This window comes from Cupressus sempervirens, chromosome 8 (assembly GCF_028749045.1).
Source record: "Cupressus sempervirens isolate cs-2001-9-10 chromosome 8, ASM2874904v1, whole genome shotgun sequence".
NCBI classification, from domain to species: domain Eukaryota; kingdom Viridiplantae; phylum Streptophyta; class Pinopsida; order Cupressales; family Cupressaceae; genus Cupressus; species Cupressus sempervirens.
This window is the reverse complement of record NC_143125.1, coordinates 19,114,809-19,136,568: the sequence shown is the minus strand read 5'-3', so window position 1 is coordinate 19,136,568 and position 21,760 is coordinate 19,114,809.

Below are 21,760 nucleotides of genomic sequence, written 5' to 3'. Positions count from 1 at the left end.
TCCTCCAATTTTTTCTTCAAATCTTGGATTTTATTTGCAGTAATTACCTCTTTTTTCTTCTTTTCCTCGAGTTCCCTTTTCAAATCATGGATAGTCTTTGAAGTGGACTCCTCCTTTTTCTTCACACTGTCCAATTCCCTCTTCAAATCATGGAGACTTTGAGTAGACTCCTCTTTCTTCATGTTCTCCAATTCCTTTCTCAAATTGAGGTTTTTCTTTGTAGCTAATTCCTCTTTTTTCTTTGCATTCTCCAATTCCCTCCTCAATTTGTGGATTGTGTTAGTGCTTGCAGTAACACTAGACTTCATTTTCTTTGCATTCTCCAATTCCTCTTTCAAATCGCTGATAGTTTTTGCAATTGACAACTCTTTTTGTTTCATATTCTCTAATTGCTTATTTAAATTATGGATTGTGTCTACATTGGACTCCTCTTTTTTCTTCTCATTCCCCAATTCCTTTTGCAAATTAAAAATCATACTTTCCCTAGACTTTGCTTTTTTCTTTTCCTTCTCCCATTCATCCTTCAAAATTTTATTTTCCTTGGCAGTGGATTCTAGCTCAGTTTTTAATTGATTGATGACCTATGCACTACTCTCTACAAACATGAACAATTGTGTAATAGATGCTTGTTCATTCTAAAGTCTTTTTTGGCGCTCATCCAATTCTTTAGTCAAATGTTGCACTTGTTCATTCATCTTTTCTTGGTGGACAATTGCCTCTGTAGGAGAAGATTTATTTATCCTATTTTGTGATTCTTTGAGCCTATTGTTTGCTACTTTCTCCTTCGCCTTCACATTATCAAGGTCTACCTATAACTTTTTTATTTTCTTTGTAAGCCTTTTGTTTTCCCTCTCCGCTTTCAGAAGCATAGAGTAGACCATTTTGTTGCTTTCTTTTAATATATTGATTTTGTCAATATTTTTCACTTTTGACAAATTCATTTAAAGACTAGTAACTTATATATCGTTACAATTTATTACATTTTGTGGTGGATTATTATCTCTACACAGGGGCATAATAGCCATGAATTTTATCATTTCATTGTTTGGATCATATGTTGGAAATATTTTGTTAGTAGATCCCTGACATTCGGCAACTACATCACTTTTCAAAGTCTTCATAATTTGCCTATTTCTTTCGCTTGTTTGTTCAAACTTTGATGCAAACTCGTTCAAACTAAAATCCAGATTTTCTAACACAATTGAGTGTTTGAAAGGTGAATTATCAACTATATCATTGAATGTTGATGCTTCTCCATCTCCAGCTAAACTTACTCCACCTACAATTGTATTTTGAGGATTGCCAACATACTGAAGATGGCCCATTCCAAATCCTGGTGTTTTAGGACTATTTTTAGGGTTTTGTACAGAAGCCACTAGTGCATACATTGCTGAAGTAATCGCTGACATTTATTGCGGTGTAATTGTCATAAGTTTTTTTTTTTTTGCACAACGTTCATCCATGCTAGTGCTAGTGGGATCAACTATAACTGGATTTGAAGATTTAACAAATAATGTGTTGGGATGACCTTTAGAAGTAGAAGTATAATTTTTTTTGCCCTTTTTAGATGAATCATCTTCAATCTCAAAGCTTCCAATGATTGGTTTACTTCCTCTTTTGGGTGGGTTTGGTACTGGAATTGGATTTCAAATCCCATCACCACTTGCACCAATGGGCCCTATACTTGCATAACCCATTTTTTGTATCATAGTTGCTCCTTTACCATATGTTTGTTTAGTAGAATCACTCATTTGAAGTTTAATAATATCTATACCCTTGGTTGACCCAAAATCCTTAATACCTTGAATGTCAGTATTAGACTGGAGGTCCTTTTGTCTTTGAATATCACTGTCACTACAACTGCCAAGTTGATATAGTACAGTTGGATGCTCTTTATCCCAATAAGTGTTGAAAAGGTCATCCTCGTCAATTTCCTCAAAATCTACTGATGTCTTTGGTTCACCCAAATTTTGTCTCATTTTCCAAAACTCAGTTATCTTGGTTTGACACCACATTTTAGATATGCATGCCTCTTTAATTGCTTTTGGCATAGACTTCTTAGAAGGTTTAGATGCTTTCTCATAGAAATTTAAGTATGTCAAAGGCCTTGATTTGTGCAACTCTGATATGTGCAATATCATAATTTGGGATGATAGTTGTTGCATTGAAATATCATATTCTTTGATGCATGTTTCTCCATCTCTTTCTTAACCTCATCCCACGAATCCTTATTTTTAAACTTTTCTATCAATGGCATCTCTTGGTGTTGATATTTTCTTGTAGAGTTCCCATTGGTAACAAGTCTTGTTTTTATTATGTTCAGTGGATCATAATTCCAATAGAGTGAAAAATTCACTCTCAGTTATTGATAATATTTCTTTTTGACTATTTTGGTTTACAATTGCCTTTCTATTTTCATCATAATTCTGAGCGCATAGCATTACAATTTCAGGGCAAGGGAATACTTCGAGTACAGCAAGGTTTGCTAATCTAGTAACCAGAGCAGCTAGTTTATTTGTATATGCACCAATACTCTTGCTATATTTGTAATAAATTTCTACCCTTCTATGGATCTTTCCACTTACTAAACAATGAATGTCTAATTGCCATGATTCCATAATCTCCATGGATAATAGGATAAAAAATAGCATGACATTCATCGGTGAAACTTGGGGTTTGTAGCACTTCTCCGAGTTCTATAATGGTTTTCTTTTCCTTTATGGGTGCAATCATTTGGGAGGTTTTTTACTTTTTTTGCCCATGCCTAGCTGCTACTAGTTATTAGACTTCAGGCCCTATTCAAAATAATTGTAAAATGTAAACCTAAGACAATTAAAATCAAGATTTCTACTACTGCAAATTGCAATGGAATTTTTTTGAAAAAAATTAAATACCTGGCATTGAGATTGGATAATTGGTGTTGTCATTTGATACCCAAGTTTCACACTTTTAGTCTTCAGAAATCAGAACACAAAATGGAATTCTACCAGTCTTTGAAAACCCTATGGCTATCGTATCGGACTCTCATCTTATAGTTCTAGAACTCTCAACTTCATACTCTAAAAAAGTAATACTTGAAGTTTAATAGTTAAAATGAAAGTAATAAGTAATTAATGGTTTTAACTTTTATGTACAATGTACATCTAATCGTAATAAATTGTCGAGACTCAATATTAAATAATGTACTGATGTACATAAGTTACACGTGTCACAATTCCGAATGAATCTTGGCAAATGGGAAAGCATCCCCCAAATCGGCCTGAAATTCATCTCGGGCCATCAATCTATAGACTATCAAATGGTTATTAAATTTATTATTATCATTATATTATATTATTTAATATTATTTATATAATATTAAATTATATAATATAATAATAATAATAATAATCATCTTAATCTAATAGATCGCTAGCTTAGGATGAATTTCAAGCTGATTTGGAGAATCTTTTCCCATCTGCCCAGATTCATCCAGAATCATGACACGTGTCCTTGACCAAGGACACATGTTACGATTCTGGATGATGGGAAAAGATTCTCCAAATATGCCCGAAATTCATCCTAGGCCATCAATGACTCGATGGTCATCATTATTATTATATTATATAAATATTATATGGTTATAATTATATTATATTATATGGTTATGATTATATCATATGGTTGTAATTATATTATATTATATTATAGTACAAATAATTATATCATATGTTCTATTATTTTTAATTAAATTATTAAATTATTATTGTTGTTAAATATTTTTAATGTAAGTGCATTGTTTTATATTTTATATTTTAATAATGTATTTTTTTATAAATTATAATATTTTTTTGGTATTCAATTAAAAATAATATTACTTATATTATGTAATCATTTAAGATTTATTATTATTATAAAAATAATATTATTTTTATTTATAATTATTTATTATATAATAGAACATATAATATAATTATTTATACTATAATATAATATAATAATAATAATAAATTTAATAAAATATATAATGACCACCTCAATCTAATAGATCGACGGCTCGAGATGAATTTTGGGCCGATTTGGGGAATCTTTTCTCATCTGCCCAGATTCATCCCGGGCCATCGATCTATTAGATTGAGATGGTAATTATTACTATTATTATATTATATAAATATTATATGGTTATAAATTATAATTATATTATATTATATTATATGGTTGTAATTATATTATATTATATTATATTATAGTATAAATAATTATATTATATGTATATGGTATGGTTATACTTACAATTTAAAAATATAATTGCAAATGCTCTATTTTTATTCATATTTATTATTTAGTTTCAAAATTAAAATATGATATAGTTATAATATCTATAAATTATTAAAATTTAACATATATTGAAAATTGTGATAATTATTTATAAATTATTCTTCATCATTTAAAAGATTTCATAATGAAAAAAAGGTTAGGAATAGGTGACAAGATAGGTATGAAATAAAAATTTGACACATAAATTATCAAAATTATATTTAACTTTGTTAAGGTTATAATCTATTAATCTTTAGTTTTCATTAAAGCTCCATTTGTTAATTTTTAACCAATTGGATTAAAGGAAAATAGTTAATTATTAATTGTTCACAATTTTTAACTAAGTCACAGACTAACAGTAACATTTCAACAGACCTCAAAAATGGGCATTTTTAGAGAGGCTAGGAACCCACAGGCCCTTGTGGATAACCAAGAAGAGGAGTGACTTGAAGAACTCATAGACCTGGTGATTGTGGCTATTTTGGATAATGCTAGGGAATCTAGGTTGAAACTTTTGAACAATGCCCACAACAGTATGATTGATAACTTCAGATCAATCAAGTGGCTTTTCCATGAGCTGGAGGAGGTCAAAGAGCAGGTGGGTCATATGGAGAATAACAGGAATGGAGTGGATTCTAATAACAAAGATGGCAATGGTGAGAGGCTTAGTCTGGCAGAGAAAATGATTAACAATATTGAAATCTACAATCATAATCTCTTGAACCAGATGATATCGCTGCTAAGCTCCATTAACAACAACATTATTTCTTTAACTGACTGGATCAAAGATAGAGTTATGAAGGAAGAAGAGGGAGGAAAAGATAGGGAAAAAGCCAGACTGATGGTTGACACTGCAAAGGACAACATCAACAATGGTCAGGACTAGGAGGATCAAAGGGAGCTCCAGCAAGAGGCTGAGGAGAACTAGATGGCCTATGAGGTTGCTCAGGCCATGCAAGACCTGGAGAGAAAGAACAAGGACTAATCCACTACTTGTTCTTTTGTTTCAATCTATTTTTTGGCTTTTTGTCAGGGCTTTTGCCTTTGTCATTTCAATGTAGTTTCTATTCTTGATCTTTTCTTTGTTTCTAGGCTAGGCCTTGGGCTTATTATCAGCTTTTGAACTTGAACTCTTTTGGTTGGGCTTTTCACGCTTATTATCAGCCTTGTTATTGTTTTAACTCTTGGGTTTCATGGTCCTTGTAAAACCTATTTATCTAATCAAAAATATTTCAACAGTGCATAATTTGAGAAACAAGATGCCAAAAACAAACTTACAAAGTCGTAGACTAAGAAGAACAATGATTTGAGAAGCCAACAACTATTGTTTTCATTGATAGTATTTTAGACTATACAATGTACATAATACTGATTCATAGCTTACATATTCAAAATAGCTGGTTAAATCACTAATTAGCCTGGTTTTACTATTTCGTAATTTACAAAAAAGGGCTGGGCCCAATCCAAAGAAAAATATAGATATCTTGAAAACATTTTTTTGGCAAACTTTTGCCCTAATCAAAACATTTTTTTGTCCTAAAGGGCCAAGGGAATAGGGAACACTAAACAGGGAACTAGGGAACCAGGGAGGCTGGAAGCATGAGCGAGCTGAGGGGCTGAGGGATTGAAGCCTTTAATCATAAAAGTTTTCAATTCCATCTACGAGGAATCTATTAGAAAAGATGATGTCACTAAACTCATCCAGCCATGTGAAGTCCGTCTCACTAATGTTATCGTCCAACAACAACCATTTCTGCAAAAAATCCCTTCTGAGTTGCGCCCACTTCCGATGGTGAGTCAGTTGTCATTCATTCATGCTGAGCAAGAAAGGATGCTTATGTATAATGCACTCTATGCCTTCCTCCTAGCACTTGTCTACTACATCTACAAAAGGGATGCCAATACCTGGCTCCGATACCTGCTCGACTAATACAATAATTTTGATGTCAGCTTCTAAAAATATTTCCTTAAAAATGTTACATAGAAGCATTAGCATGTCTATTTGCCTACCTCCAAGGTCAAGAAGAGACGCGAGGAAGTGGGAGGTAATATCTGTGGACACACAGTACCTCTTATCATTTCTCAAGAGTTCATGGTTGAGTAGCATGCATATAGCATGACAGATAAAAGGACTTTGGCCATCTACCTTGCAAACCATGGCAAGGAGATCATCAAGAATTTTTCCCAAAAAGGGCTTTTGTAAAGCCATATTAGTGCATTTCAAGCAAATTGGCATATCCATGACTATGATTCAAGAAACTAAAAACTCTAAAAAGTGCAACTACAAACCAAATTCAGATTGAAGAAATTAGAATATGAGAAATGATATTGAAAGAAGAATTGAAGAGCCTATTTAATGGCAGACTACAGTTGCATCTAATTCTTTGGTGTTTATGATCTTCCATATCTTATTTTTTCATATTCCTATTAATTTTCAAGTGTGTGGAATGCCAAAATGTGCTAACACTAATGTTGGATAGTCAATAGTGCCTGATATGATTAATGATTTCCATGCAAACTTTTTCACGTGTTTCCATTCTGGAGAAATACGTGTGGCTCCAAGTCTTTTCAAGTGAGTGGCCCTGAGATGCATCTATTATCATTGATCTCTAACTAATCAATGGTCAGTAAAACTATTGTATTTACTATTAACGTAACAAAAGTGACAATAGTTGACTTGGTAATTGTGACATTGACGTAACGATGTTACAACATTATTAATAACACACCTAAGACATTACACAAGTTGAAACTTGAAAGTGACTACTCAATGATCAGTACAATCACTAGCCAATACATGTGTAAATTTTGCTTTCAGATTAAACAATTTTTCAGTTTACAACTGAAGATTAGCCAAGACCATTATTATTCATTTTCCTACAAAACAAGTAATTTGCCTCTAAAATTATTAATTCATTTTTGGCAAGGGAAAAAATAGCCATCGTTTATATATCTGTCAGTGAAAAAACCATTAATTTTCCACATTTAAAATGATTTTTGCTAGGGCAAGAATTTTTTTTCCAACATATAATATTTTATTTCCCTATATGGAACAAAAGAATCACCCTCGATATTAAAATTTTCCTCCCCACAAGATGTTGGATTCACCAGCATTTTAGGCTTTTTTTTTCAAGAGGGGTTTCTTAAAGTTATCCCAAGTGGCCTTGTTATAGGTCTTTAGAAAATTCAATAGAACTTCCACCTTGTTAGAGGTTTTACAAATAGCTATTAAGCCAACTATGTTAAGAGATTTAGATCACTGCTATAATGGTTAGAGAGTAACAATGAGATGACTTGATTTCTAATGCAACTAAATTGCTGATTATAGATATCTATTCTAGCTTGTACTTGATCCTTCTTAATCAAATATATATTTTTAGCTTCACAAGGATATTATGCTTTTCCTTTTGATTCGCTTCCTTATCGCGTCATTAGATCTTAAAAATCTTCCATGCATTCACACTCTTACACTCTTTAAAATTCTCAACTTGACATTATTCTTATATCATTCACATTGTCAAGTCAACTCATATACAACTTAGAATAATTAATATTCATCTCCTCGATCATCTAGAACCCATAGATGAATCAATTAAACTCAATATGCCAAAACAAGAAAGTCCTTCATTAGCCATCCCTACCTAGTAGACACTAACTTAGAAATGATTTTCCTGTGTTAACTAGGTGAACTCAGTTAACACTGCATATTCAAAAAGATCCTTTGGTAACTGAGTGAGCTCAATTAACACTAGTTCCATCCAATATTTCCTTCATTAACTAAGTGAACTTAGTTAACACTCATCTTCTATAGACTTTCCTTTGATGCCCGACTAAACTCAGTAGACACTGTCTTTTAAACTAGGCAAATACAAGAACGCTCGGTAGACATAGAAAACTATATTCTTTACCCAAGTGAGATCAACATGCGCTAATTGATAATTATATGACATTTGTATAACATCAAAGATAATACACAATTAATTAATTGTATTCAAAAATCTCCCTCTTTCGCATTGATGGAAACACAACATGTCATAACATAATGAAATTTTTGGAACAAGAATAAAGTAAGGAACATATCCTTAGTTTCATTATGATTCATATCTATGAGAACTCTTTCTTTCTTTAGTTTCTCCCTCTGTTAGGAAACTTCTACCAAGTTCATTATCACTCACAGATATCTCTATGATAGCATGCTTCTCCCTCTTACAAAAAACTTCTTCTAATTAAAAATTTCTTTTGAGATATGACAATAAACTTCTCTCTCTTTGATAACACCTACCAAAGATAAAAAATTTGTTAATATCAATGTACCTTAAGTACTAATTTATTTTAAAAATGCACTTGTAAATTCTACACCAATTGATTAATCTTCAACTTTCTTTGGTTGATGCATCACTAAACTTTATTTTGTGAGCTTTAGATAGGGAAATGACCCCTAGCTTACCTCTTAGATATAGAAATGCATCCTTAAGTAATGACTTGGTGAATGTGTCTACAATGTGTTCTTTTGTATTTACATATTTCAATTTGACAATTTTATATCTTGCACCAATTCTCTTAAGAAGTGATATTTTATACCAATGTGCTTTGTTTTGGTATGCATTACTGGGTTCTTTGATATATTGATTGTGTGGACACCTAAAAAAATTTAGAAAATAAAGTATTTTTATTTTCTAAAAAATTTCTGATGACATCATCATTTATTAATTAATTAATTATTTAATTTATTTATTTATTTTTATGCCATTAAATTTTTTTATCTTAATTAAAAATATTTAATTAAGGAATCCCTCCCAAAAATGTTTAAATCTTATTTAAACATTATTTCCTTATTTATTAATTATTTAATTAATAAATTGACCAAAAAATCCAAAATAAATAAATAAATAATTTTTTGCCCAAAACTTGACCAATTTTCTTAAGATCACTAACCTCTTCCAAAATCTTCTAATCCTTCTTTAATTTTGATTAAAGGCTAATCCCATCATTTCCTACCCATAATCTCAAATCAAAATATTTAATTAAGATTAAATATTAATCCTCATGTTTATTAAAAAAGTTTTAATAAATATCTCCTCAACCCAAACCCTTGAAATAAATAAAACTTTATTTATTTCCTAAAAATCTAATTTATCCTCATCCTAAGAAGTTCTAGAGTCTTCTAGAAAGTCTTCATCCTCATCCTAGGAAATTCTAGACTATTCTAGAAAGTCTTTATCCTCATCCAAAGTCTAGACTCTTCTAGAAGATGTCTTTAAACCTAATCCTAATCCCCTCCTAACCTTGTCACATTCCCTAAACATGGGTTAAGACTTACTAACCCAAGCCAAAGTTAACAAATATCTCCTCCTTCACCCACCCTCATTAAATGCCATCCACTTGCCTATCCCTAAGCTAATCCTAAACCATCCTAATCCATCCTCTAATCATTTGCACAATCCTAAGCAAGCTTAAAACCTTCCTAATCAAGCCCAAGTCAAAATTCCTCTCATCTCCCTCAAAATATCCCAACCACAAAACTTTATGAAGCCCACTAGGCTATAAATGACTCTTCCAAGCCCTTTTATTGCTCTTACAAGCCATTATGAGGGTCTTTATGAAGATTTTATCCCTTGAGCCTCCTTTGTTGACTCATCCTTCCCCTTTATTCCATCCTCTCACCCTGTGACATGTGTCACTCCCTGATTGGTTGTAAGGAAGCACAATCCATGTGCTCTCCTCTCATGCAATCTGAGCCCTCCATGAGCTTTTCCCCATCCTTGCATCTTAGCCCTCAAACCCTCAAGCCTCTTGCCTATAAATTGGATCCTTCCCCTTTCCAAAATAACACAATCCATGAAGTAAATTAATAATGCCATTTTAAGAAGCCATTTTACATCAAAACCATACACTCACACCCAAATTCCAACTCCATTTGAAGCTCTTTTTGAAGCATAAGCTTGAGCATACATCCTATCTATTTAGACAAAGACACTCAACAAGAGAGCTTCTTATTGAGAGGGCCCATTAATGGCTCATATTCTTAATTGAGAGCTCATCTTAGTCTATCTTGAAGTTTATGAATTTTGTTTAGTTTGTAGAAGCTTTATTTAAATTTGGTTTCTATTGGCATACTAACATTTCTCATATACATTTTGGCACGCCTGGTGGGATCCCACATGGGTCATCTTCATTAGTTTTTTTAGTCAAGTTTTGTATGTCATTTGCTGATTTTGGCTAATTTTGCTTGTTTTTGTGATTGGTAGGATTGTATAAATTGGTTTTTGTAGGTCCACATGAGCATGAAGAAGACAAAAGAACTCATAGTCTATCTCATAGTATTTGCAGATTTTTCAAGCTTATAGGTGGACAAAGCACTTGGAATTCTTCTTCCTCTTCTTGTCTATATTCTTCTTATTCCATCTACTTCTTCTTCTTCTTCTTGTGGGAGATCTTGGCCATTTTTTTTGAAGGAATTAAAATCATACACACTTCTTTTTAGTGCTTAAAATGAACCCCTAAATCATACTTAAATCCATTAAAAACTAAAAATTTGCAAAAAAAAAAAAAAAAGCCTTTTAACAAGTGAAACTAAACCAATTCAATCATTTGCATCCTTGCAACATCAAGGTTTTAGATGCATTCATGCAAAGTTAGGAACACTTCATTTTTGGAAATTTAAAAAGAACTTCAAGTTTCCATTTCAAAAGGTTCAAAATCAACACAAAGTGCACTAAAATCTAAATCAAACTCAAAGCATCAATCAAGGATAAAATGAATCTCATTTGCAAATATTTTAAAGTTCTTTTAAAAATCTCATGAAAACTAAGAGCCCTAAATGATTGCCAAATTTTTTCTTAAAAGCTTTGTTATTTGTTCCAAACAAATGTCTTGTTGCAAAATTTTGAATGTTTCTTAGGTTCTTCATGCATCAAAACAATCTAGGAATATCATTTTTGGGCTTAAAATATGCAAACTAGAACACAAAATCTTGAATTAAAACCAAAGTCCAAAGAGTCATTTTCACTTTTGAGTCCAAAACAATCTTGAATGATCTAAGGTTAAAACAAAGCACTTGAAAGTTCTTAATACAACACACAAAATCTCAATCTTGAATGCTCAAAGGAAAAAACTTGAATGTTTAATCACTTGTCTTTGAATGCATGTTGCTAAAATCACTCTTGAGTGCCATGGATTAAAATCAAGTTTGTTTTTTTTATGAATGCATGATTAAAACAACAAATCCAATCTTGAATGCCATAGATCAAATAATCATCTTTTGGGGCATAAAATGAATCCACATTTTTGAAATCTTCTAAGTTATAAAAACTAATAAAGATGTTTTGAGTAAGTTTTTGTTGTACTCACCCTCTTTAATCACCCATCAATTTAACCATTGGTTGCAATCTCAGCACCATCTATGGGGATGGGTCTACCTAAGAGGGTGTTAAGTGCTCCACAAAGATCAAACTCCACTCACTTGGGTCTTTACTGGTTTTTCTAAGTTAGAAAATTCCTTGAATGCGCATTAGTCTCACAAACACTTCATTTGGGCATAAAAATTGGACAAATCTTGATGTGGAGGGCCTCCGGGCGCGCGCTTGGCAATCGAGTTTCACACATCTTTGTTTTGGGCTTAAAAAAAACTCACACTCAATCTTGAATGCCTAACAATCAATGAACATTGCATGGTTTGGACACATTTTCAATGACGCTCACATTTCTTATGTTGACAATCTCTCGACTTTCATTATGCTGATGATGCTGTCAAATTGGAATGAACATTGTATGCCATAATCACAAGTGTCTTTAATCATAGCTTACAAAATCTAAATCATCAATTAGAATAAACGTGTGTCTTTTAAAGCCCAAGATCATGTATGTGGTCTTGTTTTACACTTTTTAGGAGGCCTGCTTGGGGATTTCATCACCCCTTGGACGACCTCAACTCCAGCGTTCCGGCTGAGTATAAGAATCGGGAGGTGAATCCAAAGACACCTCTCTTGGAATCAAGATTTTTTCACTCGGGCTAAGCCTCAAGGAACTTTATACCCTTGAGAAGTGAAAGAGGAGAAATGGGTTACCGCTCCTCTCGGCTATGTGACATCTTTTTGGTTTCATCTACGGATTTGGGCCTCATGTACCTTGCATATATCGAGGACTCCCTAGCTATAACAAATTTCATCCTTGTAGAAAGCTTCCTAGGATGTTGGTGTGTTTGACATGCTTGCTCCAAAATTTTGTCTACTTGTTTGTTCATAGCTTTTGAATGAATGTTTGCCAACTTTGGTCAAAATCCCAAAAAAGCAAAAATCTCCTAGCTCAAGGCATACTTAGCGTAGTCACTGCCTCATCAAAAATTCATCCAAGCTCCCCCGCTGTAACCGAATCTATCTAGTTCCTTGGTTTAGAACTATCCCAAATCCAAAGTCTCTCCAAATCATCCCCCCCAGTCAGCTAGCAACCCAATCCAAAATCACACCCAAGCCTTTAGAGAGTTCTTGTCATTCTGCTAGAATTTGCTATCCAATCAATCCAACCAATCCACCAGCCTCACCAAGGTTATCCCTTTGACAAAGCTTTGTCTAGGGTAATCTAGCTTTGTCACTTGTTATCCCTCATCACCTTGAGCTAAAGGTTGGGATCCGCAAGTGGTCAATCTTGTGTCATGCCCATAGGATCATTAGTCTATCCTTAAGTTGACACAATCTCCACCAATCCAACGCATAGGAAAGAAAAACTCTCACTTTTTGACAGCATGCCCTTGAAGTCTTCCATCCATAGGAAAGCCAAAAATCTCCAGCCAATCCTCCTTAGGTCTTTCATACAGCTTTGACTCTCCCTAGGAAATCCTTCATTGGCCAATCCAAAATCTGCACTTAATCCAAATCCAACCATGAGCTTCCATGTTCATCCATATGCAAGACCCCATCCCCATCTGACTCATCATCAAAACATGAAATCCCAAACCTATCATGATGTGTTCAGTCATATTGTCCTTACTCCCGCCACCTCCTATTCCAATGATGATGAAAATCTTGTTGACTATGATAGGTATATTGAAAGCCTTAGAAACATTCCCCCAAGCATCCCACAAAATGTTAGGATAAACCATGGACAGAAATAAAAAACTACATGCAAATATAACCAATAACAGAAAATAATAGAACACACAGAAATGAACACAAGGCACTAAGATTTAACGTGGTTCACCCAATCCCTGGGCTACGTCCACCAAACAGCAAGTCCAATCTTATTACAATCCAGTGATTACAACCTGATTACAATCCGTAATCCCTTACAGCTCAATACCGCCGCAAGAACTAATTTCGTATCACCACATATGAAAAATACCCAACCCTAAGCCCTTTTATACAAGTATTAAACCGCTTTAGGGTTATAACATGTCGGCCATAATATGTATTTTTATTTTCTGAAAAATTCCTAATGACATCATCATTTATTAATTAATTAATTATTTTATTTATTTATTTATTTTTATGCCATTAAATCCTTTTATCTTAATTAAAAATATTTAATTAAAGAATCCCTCCAAAAAATGTTTAAATCTTATTTAAACATTATTTTCTTATTTATTAATTATTTAATTAATAAATTGACCAAAAAACCCAAAATAAATAAATAAATTATTTTTTGCCCAAAACTTGGCCAATTTCCTTAAGACCACTAACCTCTTCCAAAATCTTCTAATCCCGTCATTTCCTACCCCTAATCCCAACTCAAAATATTTAATTAAGATTAAATATTAATCCTCATGTTTATTAAAAAAGTTTTAATAAATATCTCCTCAACCCAAACCCTTAAAATAAATAAAACTTTATTTATTTCCTAAAAATCTAATTTATCCTCATCCTAAGAAGTTCTAGAGTCTTCTAGAAAGTCTTCATCCTCATGCTAGGAAATTCTAGACTATTCTAGAAAGTCTTTATCCTCATCCAAAGTCTAGACTCTTCTAGAAGATGTCTTTAAACCTAATCCTAATCCCCTCCTAACCTTGTCACATTCCCTAAACATGGGTTAAGACTTACTAACCCAAGCCAAAGTTAACAAATATCTCCTCCTTCACCCACCCTCATTAAATTCCATCCACTTGCCTATCCCTAAGCTAATCCTAAACCATCCTAATCCATCCTCTAATCATTTGCACAATCCTAAGCAAACTTAAAACCTTCCTAATCAAGCCCAAGTCGAAATTCCTCTCATCTCCCTCAAAATATCCCAACCACAAAACTTTATAAAGCCCACTAGGCCATAAATGACTCTTCCAAGCCCTTTTATTGCTCTTACAAGCCATTATGAGGGTCTTTATGAAGATTTTATCCCTTGAGCCTCCTTTGTTGACTCATCCTTCCCCTTTATTCCATCCTCTCACCTTGTGACATGTGTCACTCCCTGATTGGCTGTAAGGAAGCACAATCCATGTGCTCTCCTCTCATGCAATTTGAGCCCTCCATGAGCTTTTCCCCATCCTTGCATCTTAGCCCTCAAACCCTCAAGCCTCTTGCCTATAAATTGGATCCTTCCCCTTTCCAAAATAACACAATCCATGAAGTAAAGTCATAATGCCATTTTAAGAAGCCATTTTACATCAAAACCATACACTCACACCCGAATTCCAACTCCATTTGAAGCCCTTTTTGAAGCATAAGCTTGAGCATACATCCTATCTATTTAGACAAAGCCACTCAACAAGAGAGCTTCTTATTGAGAGAGCCCATTAATGGCTCATATTCTTAATTGAGAGCTCATCTTAGTCTATCTTGAAGTTTATGAATTTTGTTTAGTTTGTAGAAGCTTTATTTAAATTTGGTTTCTATTAGCATACTAACATTGCTCATATACAGATTGCACTGGTGTTATCATAGTATATGACTACTGGATCTTTGATCTCTATCTTCATTCCTTCCAATAGTTGTTTAAACCAAATAATGTTAGAACAATTAATTGCTCTTGACACATATTTTTCCTCTACTATGAATTAAGAGATGCAATTTTGTTTCTTACTTGTCTAAGACACTAGTTTTTTACCAAGAAAAAATGCTTCACCACTAGTGCTTTTTCTATCATCAATACTTCTTTCCCAATTAGCATAAGTAAATATCTTCAAGTCCAAATTGTCTTTAAGTTTGTACCATAAGCAATATTCTTCAGTACCTTTTAGATATCTTATAATTCTCTTGATTGTCATCATGTGATTTTCTCTAGTATTTGTTGAGAATCTAGCTACCATACTGACTGCTAATGCAATATTAGGCCTTGTATGCACTACGTACTACAATTTTCCAATCATTGATCAGTATGTGATTTGAACTACTTCTTTTGATTCATCATTCTTAGAAAGCTTATGTCCAGTAGACATAGGGGTTCAAATTGGTCTTGAATCTTCCATTCCAAACTTCTTTAGTATCTCTTTGATATACTTAGATTAGGTGATGTAGATACCATTTTTGTTCTGTTGTATCTGCAACCCAGCAAAAATTTTTATCTCACCAAACATAGAGATCTCAAATTCTTTACTCATTTCTTATAAAAATTCTTTGTTTAAGTCATCATTTATTGTGAATAAAGTATCATCAAAAAATATTTCTACCAACACAATCTTCTTGTCTGGTCCTTCTTTGATATAAAATTACTTTTATCATTTGTTCTTTGAAAGCTAATCTATATCAACTAATTATTAAATCTTTCATACAAACCATGTCTCTTTTGCTAGGATCTACAAAACCTTATGATTGTTCATTGTAGACTTCCTTATCAAGAATTCCATTTAAGAATGTAGATTTAACATCCATTTGACACACTTTAAATCCTCATTGTGTTGTATATTCTAGTAAAGTTCTAAGACCTTTTAATCTTGCAATAGGAGTAAAATTTTCTCCATAATCAATACCTTCTTCTTGAGAATAACCTTTACAAACCAATCTTTCTTTGTTCTGGAAACATTTTCATCTTCATTCAGCTTATTTTTGAACACCTACTTTGTGCCAATTACATTTTTATCCTTGGGTCCAGGAACAAGAGTCTAAATTTTGTTCTATATCTGTTCTATCTCTTCATTCATTACATCAACCCAAATTTCATTATCCAAAGCATCTTTAATATTTCTAGGTTCAAATTCAGAAAGTAAACATGTACCTTTTAATTTTCTTCTTGTCATTATTTCATTAGATTTGTCTCCAATGATCTAATTAGGTGCATGATGCCTTCTGACATATCTTGCTAATATAGGTTCTTCGGATTTGGAATGAGTTCCACTAATTTCATCATGAACTTTAGTATCAATCTTAGGTCTCATTGTGTGTGACTCATGTCCACCAGACTCGATTTGAACTAGCTCGGTAGCTTATGACTATGACTCGAGTCCTTCAAAATGTGACTTGGGTTGCATTGTCTATAACTTGGTAACTGTTGGAAATTTTGGGGACTCAAGAGATGAAGTCTCCTTTCTTTTATATAGGTTTGGTAGGGTAATAGATTCATAGTAAACAAAACTTTTGTAATCCTCTAGTTCCTTGTTGCTTTCTTCTTCACTCTTTTCTACAAACTCATAAATTCTCACATGTGCACTTTCTATGATTTTATGAGTAGAAAAATTCAAACATTTATATGCTTTAATTTTGCAAGAGTATCCTAAGAATATGCCTTCATCACCCTTGACATCCATTTTTCCTTTTCTAGATTCTTTTAAAATATAACATTTGCTACCAAATACTTTAAACTAACTTAAATTAGGTTTGTAGCCATACCATAGTTCAAAAGGAGTTTGATTTGAGTCTTTCTTCAACTATACTCTATTCAAGGTATGAACTACAGTGCTTGTAGCTTCCTTCCAGTATTTGATTGCAACATTCTTTTCTATCATCAATGCTCATGCACAATCCATAATGGATATGTTTCTTCTTTCAACTATACCATTCTGATGTAGAGTACCAGGAGCTAATACTTGTCTTTTGATCCCTCTTTCAATGCAAAAATTATTGAATTCATTGTAGATGAATTCACCACCTTTTTTTTATCTTAAACATTTCAATCTCTTTCTAGTTTCTTTTTCTACTCTTGCCAAACACCATTTGAACTTTTGAAAAGGTTCTAATTGTTATTTTAGATACATTACAATCATCATTCTAGAATAGTCATCAACAAAAAGAATAATTTTTTTTCCATTGTAACTCTGTATTCCAATAGGTCCACATAAGTCTATATGAACAAGTTCTAATACTTCTCCTAACTGATATTTTTTCTTTAAAAACTAGTCTTTCCCATCTTACCAATTTGGAAATTTTTGCATAGACCCATATCAGGCTTCTTCAAACTAAGAATACCTCTTACTTTTTTATGTGTTCTTATCTTAACCAAATTATCAAAGTTTACATGACATAATATTTTGTTCCATAACCAAATTTCTTCTACTTGAGCAATAAAACATGAACATTCATTGAGATCAAGATAAAATAGATTATCTTTTGTTTGCTTGCTAGATCCAACCAAATTTCCTTTTCCATCCAGTAATTTGGCCTGCCCATTCATGAATTCTACCTTGAATGCAATGTTATTCAACTATGCCACACTTAGTAGATTATACTTTAGTCCTTCATTCCAATAAGCATTGTCACATACAAGTTTCTTAGTCAAAGAAATACATCCTTTTTCTTTTATGTTACAAGGTTCATTGTTTCCAAATCTCACACTACCTCCATCATAATATTCCATCTGCTCAAATTTTATTTTATCTCCATTCATATGATGTGAACAACTACTGTCAATAATCCATGTATCATTTTTGCTAACATGAGAGATAAGTGACATCTTATCTCCTTCATCATCAAATTCATCTTTTACAACAATTTATACCATTTCATCTTCACTATTATCAGAATCTTTAGCTATAAAACAAGATTTCTTGCCTTTTCTTTTGTAGTTCTTATAGTTCTTGGAATCCTTCTTGCCTTTGTGCTTATTGTTTTTCTTTTCATCTTTATTTTCTTTATTTGGATACTTCGTAGCAATGTGACCAACTTCTTCACAAGAAAAGCAGATCAAAGGAACTTTACCTTTGTACTTTCCTTTGCCTTTGGAATACTTTCTTGCAAGTAGGGCTTCAAAAAATTCAAGATCATTGTTTGAGCTTTCTTATGTTTCTTTTTCTTCACTTCCTGATTGACTAGACTTTTATTTTTTCTATTTTTCTTGAGTGAGAGTTTATCTTCAAATGCAAGCTCAATAACTTTTGAATTAGGAACACAATTATCAAAGTTATCTAACTCAAAAGCTATCAATCTTCCAACTAGAGCATCCAAAGATATTTTATTATTTGGATCACATCTCATATCTTGAATGGCAGACACTCTAATTTCATAAATAGGAAGAAGAGTTCTAAGTACCTTGCTTACAAGTGTTTTCTCTTCAATGTCTCCTCCTGATGCTTTTATTGCACTTACACTTTCTTTGTTTCTTTCCAAATATTTTTAAATGTTCTCATCTTCTCTCATTTTCATTTGATCAAAATGACCTCTAAGACTTTCAGCCTTAGCTCTTCTTACATTGTCATCTCCTCCATAAATGTCTTTTAGTTTGGTCCACATCTCATGAGTTTTTTTAGAGTCTTTAACTTAATCAAATTCAGCATAACTAAGAGTATATGCAATATAAATCATCATGATGTTATGATTCTTCTTTTTAGCAATATCTTCAACGGATAATGTTCTACTGGGAGTCTTGTACTCAGCATCAAGATATTTGCACCCTAAATCACTGATAGTAGCCAAATGTAACCTCATAAGTCCTTGCCATGCTGCAAAATCATCTTTGTTAGCTTGGAAATCTCTCTTTTGTAAGACATCTTGATCTCTAGCTTAGGTCCTTGAAACCTTCTCTACAAGCACCAAAAGCTCTGATACCAATTGTTGAAAATATAAGAGGAGTAACTAAGATAGGAGGGGTGAATCAGTTACCACTAAAATAAATTCCAAATCCATTGATGTCAGTACAAAATAAACTCTGAAAACTAGATAATACTGATGCTCAACAAACATGGATATTATTGATGCTTAGAAAACACACATAAAATGTTGTAACTCGGTAAATACTAAATATGCTCAGTAACTACTTAACATGCAAATCTTAGATGTTATCTATGATTGCCATTAGCTTAACTTAGATGCAAACACATAAAAGAAATATCATGAAAATATTTGACATTAGGATTTAACATGGAAACTCAATTTGGGAAACCACCAATTGTAACTAGTTATTGTTTTCACTCTTTTGAAGTGAGCCCTATTAGGAGCTAACCCTATTAAAGGTTAAAAAACACATTATTAGGGGTGACCTTGTTAGGAGTGGTTGTTGGCCATTTTTACCCCCCATTCAACCCATCATTGATAACTAATCTAAGAGATCTTCAATGGGTTGGATTCTTTGATATGCGTTAACACGTCTTTTAGTCAGGTTAAGATCTCATGTTAACTTGGATCCTTCATGTGCCAAGTTACATGTTAACATGTGTTTTCAGTTGGGTTAACATCTTGTGTTAAAAGAATTTCTTCATGTGCTGAGTTGGCTTGGTTTCTTCATGTATTGAGCTAGTTTAGCTTGTTCATGTGCCAACTTGGCTCATTTTTCCTTCATGTGTTAAGTTGTGAGTTAACACAAATTTCTTCTATGGTTAACATTGTGTGCTAACCACTTTTGCTATTTCGAGAAGTGAATTTTCTTGCTTCCACAAAATTGTGAGATTGTATGCTGCCTCTTTGACTGTGTATTGGAGAATGTGCTAATGAATAAATTAGTTCCAAGTGGTGGGTCAGTTCCTTCGATGCATTTTACCCACTATCAGGTTAAGGATCATCTACAATTTTTACTATGTCACTACACAAAGTTGTAAGGTAGTTATTTCATGCAACATAGTGAGCACTTGTCGAGTTGGCCCATTTTTTGTTTATGTGTCGAGTTGTGGGTTAACATGTGTTAGACGGGTTAACATTTTGCGTGAACCATTTTTGCATTAGACAGTGGTCTTATTTTCATATTTATGCCCTTTTCTCTTGCAAATATATGATGGCCATTAGATCTTAGGGCTTCTTTGGATATTTATGAGCACATCTCAATTGTCTATGTGGTTAGGTGGAGATCTTGATCTATGGTTGTGTTTTATTCATCGGTTGGGGATATTTTTACAACATCTGGGCCATCCATAGTTAAAAGGAAGATCTACATCAATGGTTCATGCATTTTTTGGGTAGATCATATCTATTCAACATGGGTCAACTTTGTATTTTTGTGGCAAGTTAACTTGTGCATTACCCCATCCCACGTTTTCTTTGACAGTGGTGCAGATTTATTTGTTGCGGTCATGGCTAGTTGCAAGGATCATTTCTTTAAGGAAAACTAATATTTTGGGGCTTGTTCCATGGTGTTAATGCATCTCCATGCCTCATTAATGATTATAATGATCAAATCTCATGGGATTTGATTTCTTACGACTAGATGCATTTGTTTTTTATCCCTTCCTATCACTTCTATAGTAGATTAGATTTCAAGATTAGATTTAGTTCTCATATTTATTTGTTGCTGCTCTTTGCAAATTGACTCCACCTTTGGTTGGCATTTGAACTTCAAGTTAGATCTGAGTTATGCCTTAATTCTATAAAGGCAAATTATAAATACTTTTTCTGGGTTCTTCTCTGTCTACATTTTTGTAGAAGCACTATGTTACGTAATTACTTGCCTACCATTAATGAAATAGTTTTCCTTCTTTACCTCTTCTTTCCATTTGTCAAACGTGCATGTATCTTGCATTTTGGTGGGTGTTTATTTCTTGTTTTCAAGGTTTTTATGTCATGTCCAAACTATTTAGGGTTGTTGTATAAGTGAAGATGTCTTTCATTTTAGCACTTCAACTAGTTCCAAACTTGCAGGTGGATTCTTGGAGATAGAATAGAGTTGAGACTAGTGTATTCTGGACTTTTCATTGATGTGTTGTGCATACATGGGTAGAGTTGTAACCACCATTCTATCTCAGTGCATCACCTCCCTTTCCATTTCTACATTTTATTTCAGTTCTCCTTCTCCCTTTTCCTCTCAAGCAGTAGTTTAGGTACATCTTAATAGTAATGAAACCGGCCTTCTCCAAAGATTCAATCTCAAAGCACAAGTTCCAAACTTGGAAACTATATCCATGTTGCACAAGGTTGCTTGAGGGTCAAACCTCAAGCAGGGGTGTAGACTTTTGTGACAATAATGGGCTTGTTAGAGCTCTTTAGACAATTCAATAGAACTACCACTTTATTAGAGGTTTTACAAATAGTTGTTAAACCAACTCTGTTAAAAGATTTAGATCACTTCTACAATGGTTAGAGAGCAAAAATGAGATGAACTAATTTTTATTGCCACTAAATTGCTAATTATAGATCTATGTCCTTGCTTGTACTTGATCCTTCCTAATCAAATATATCTTTTTAGC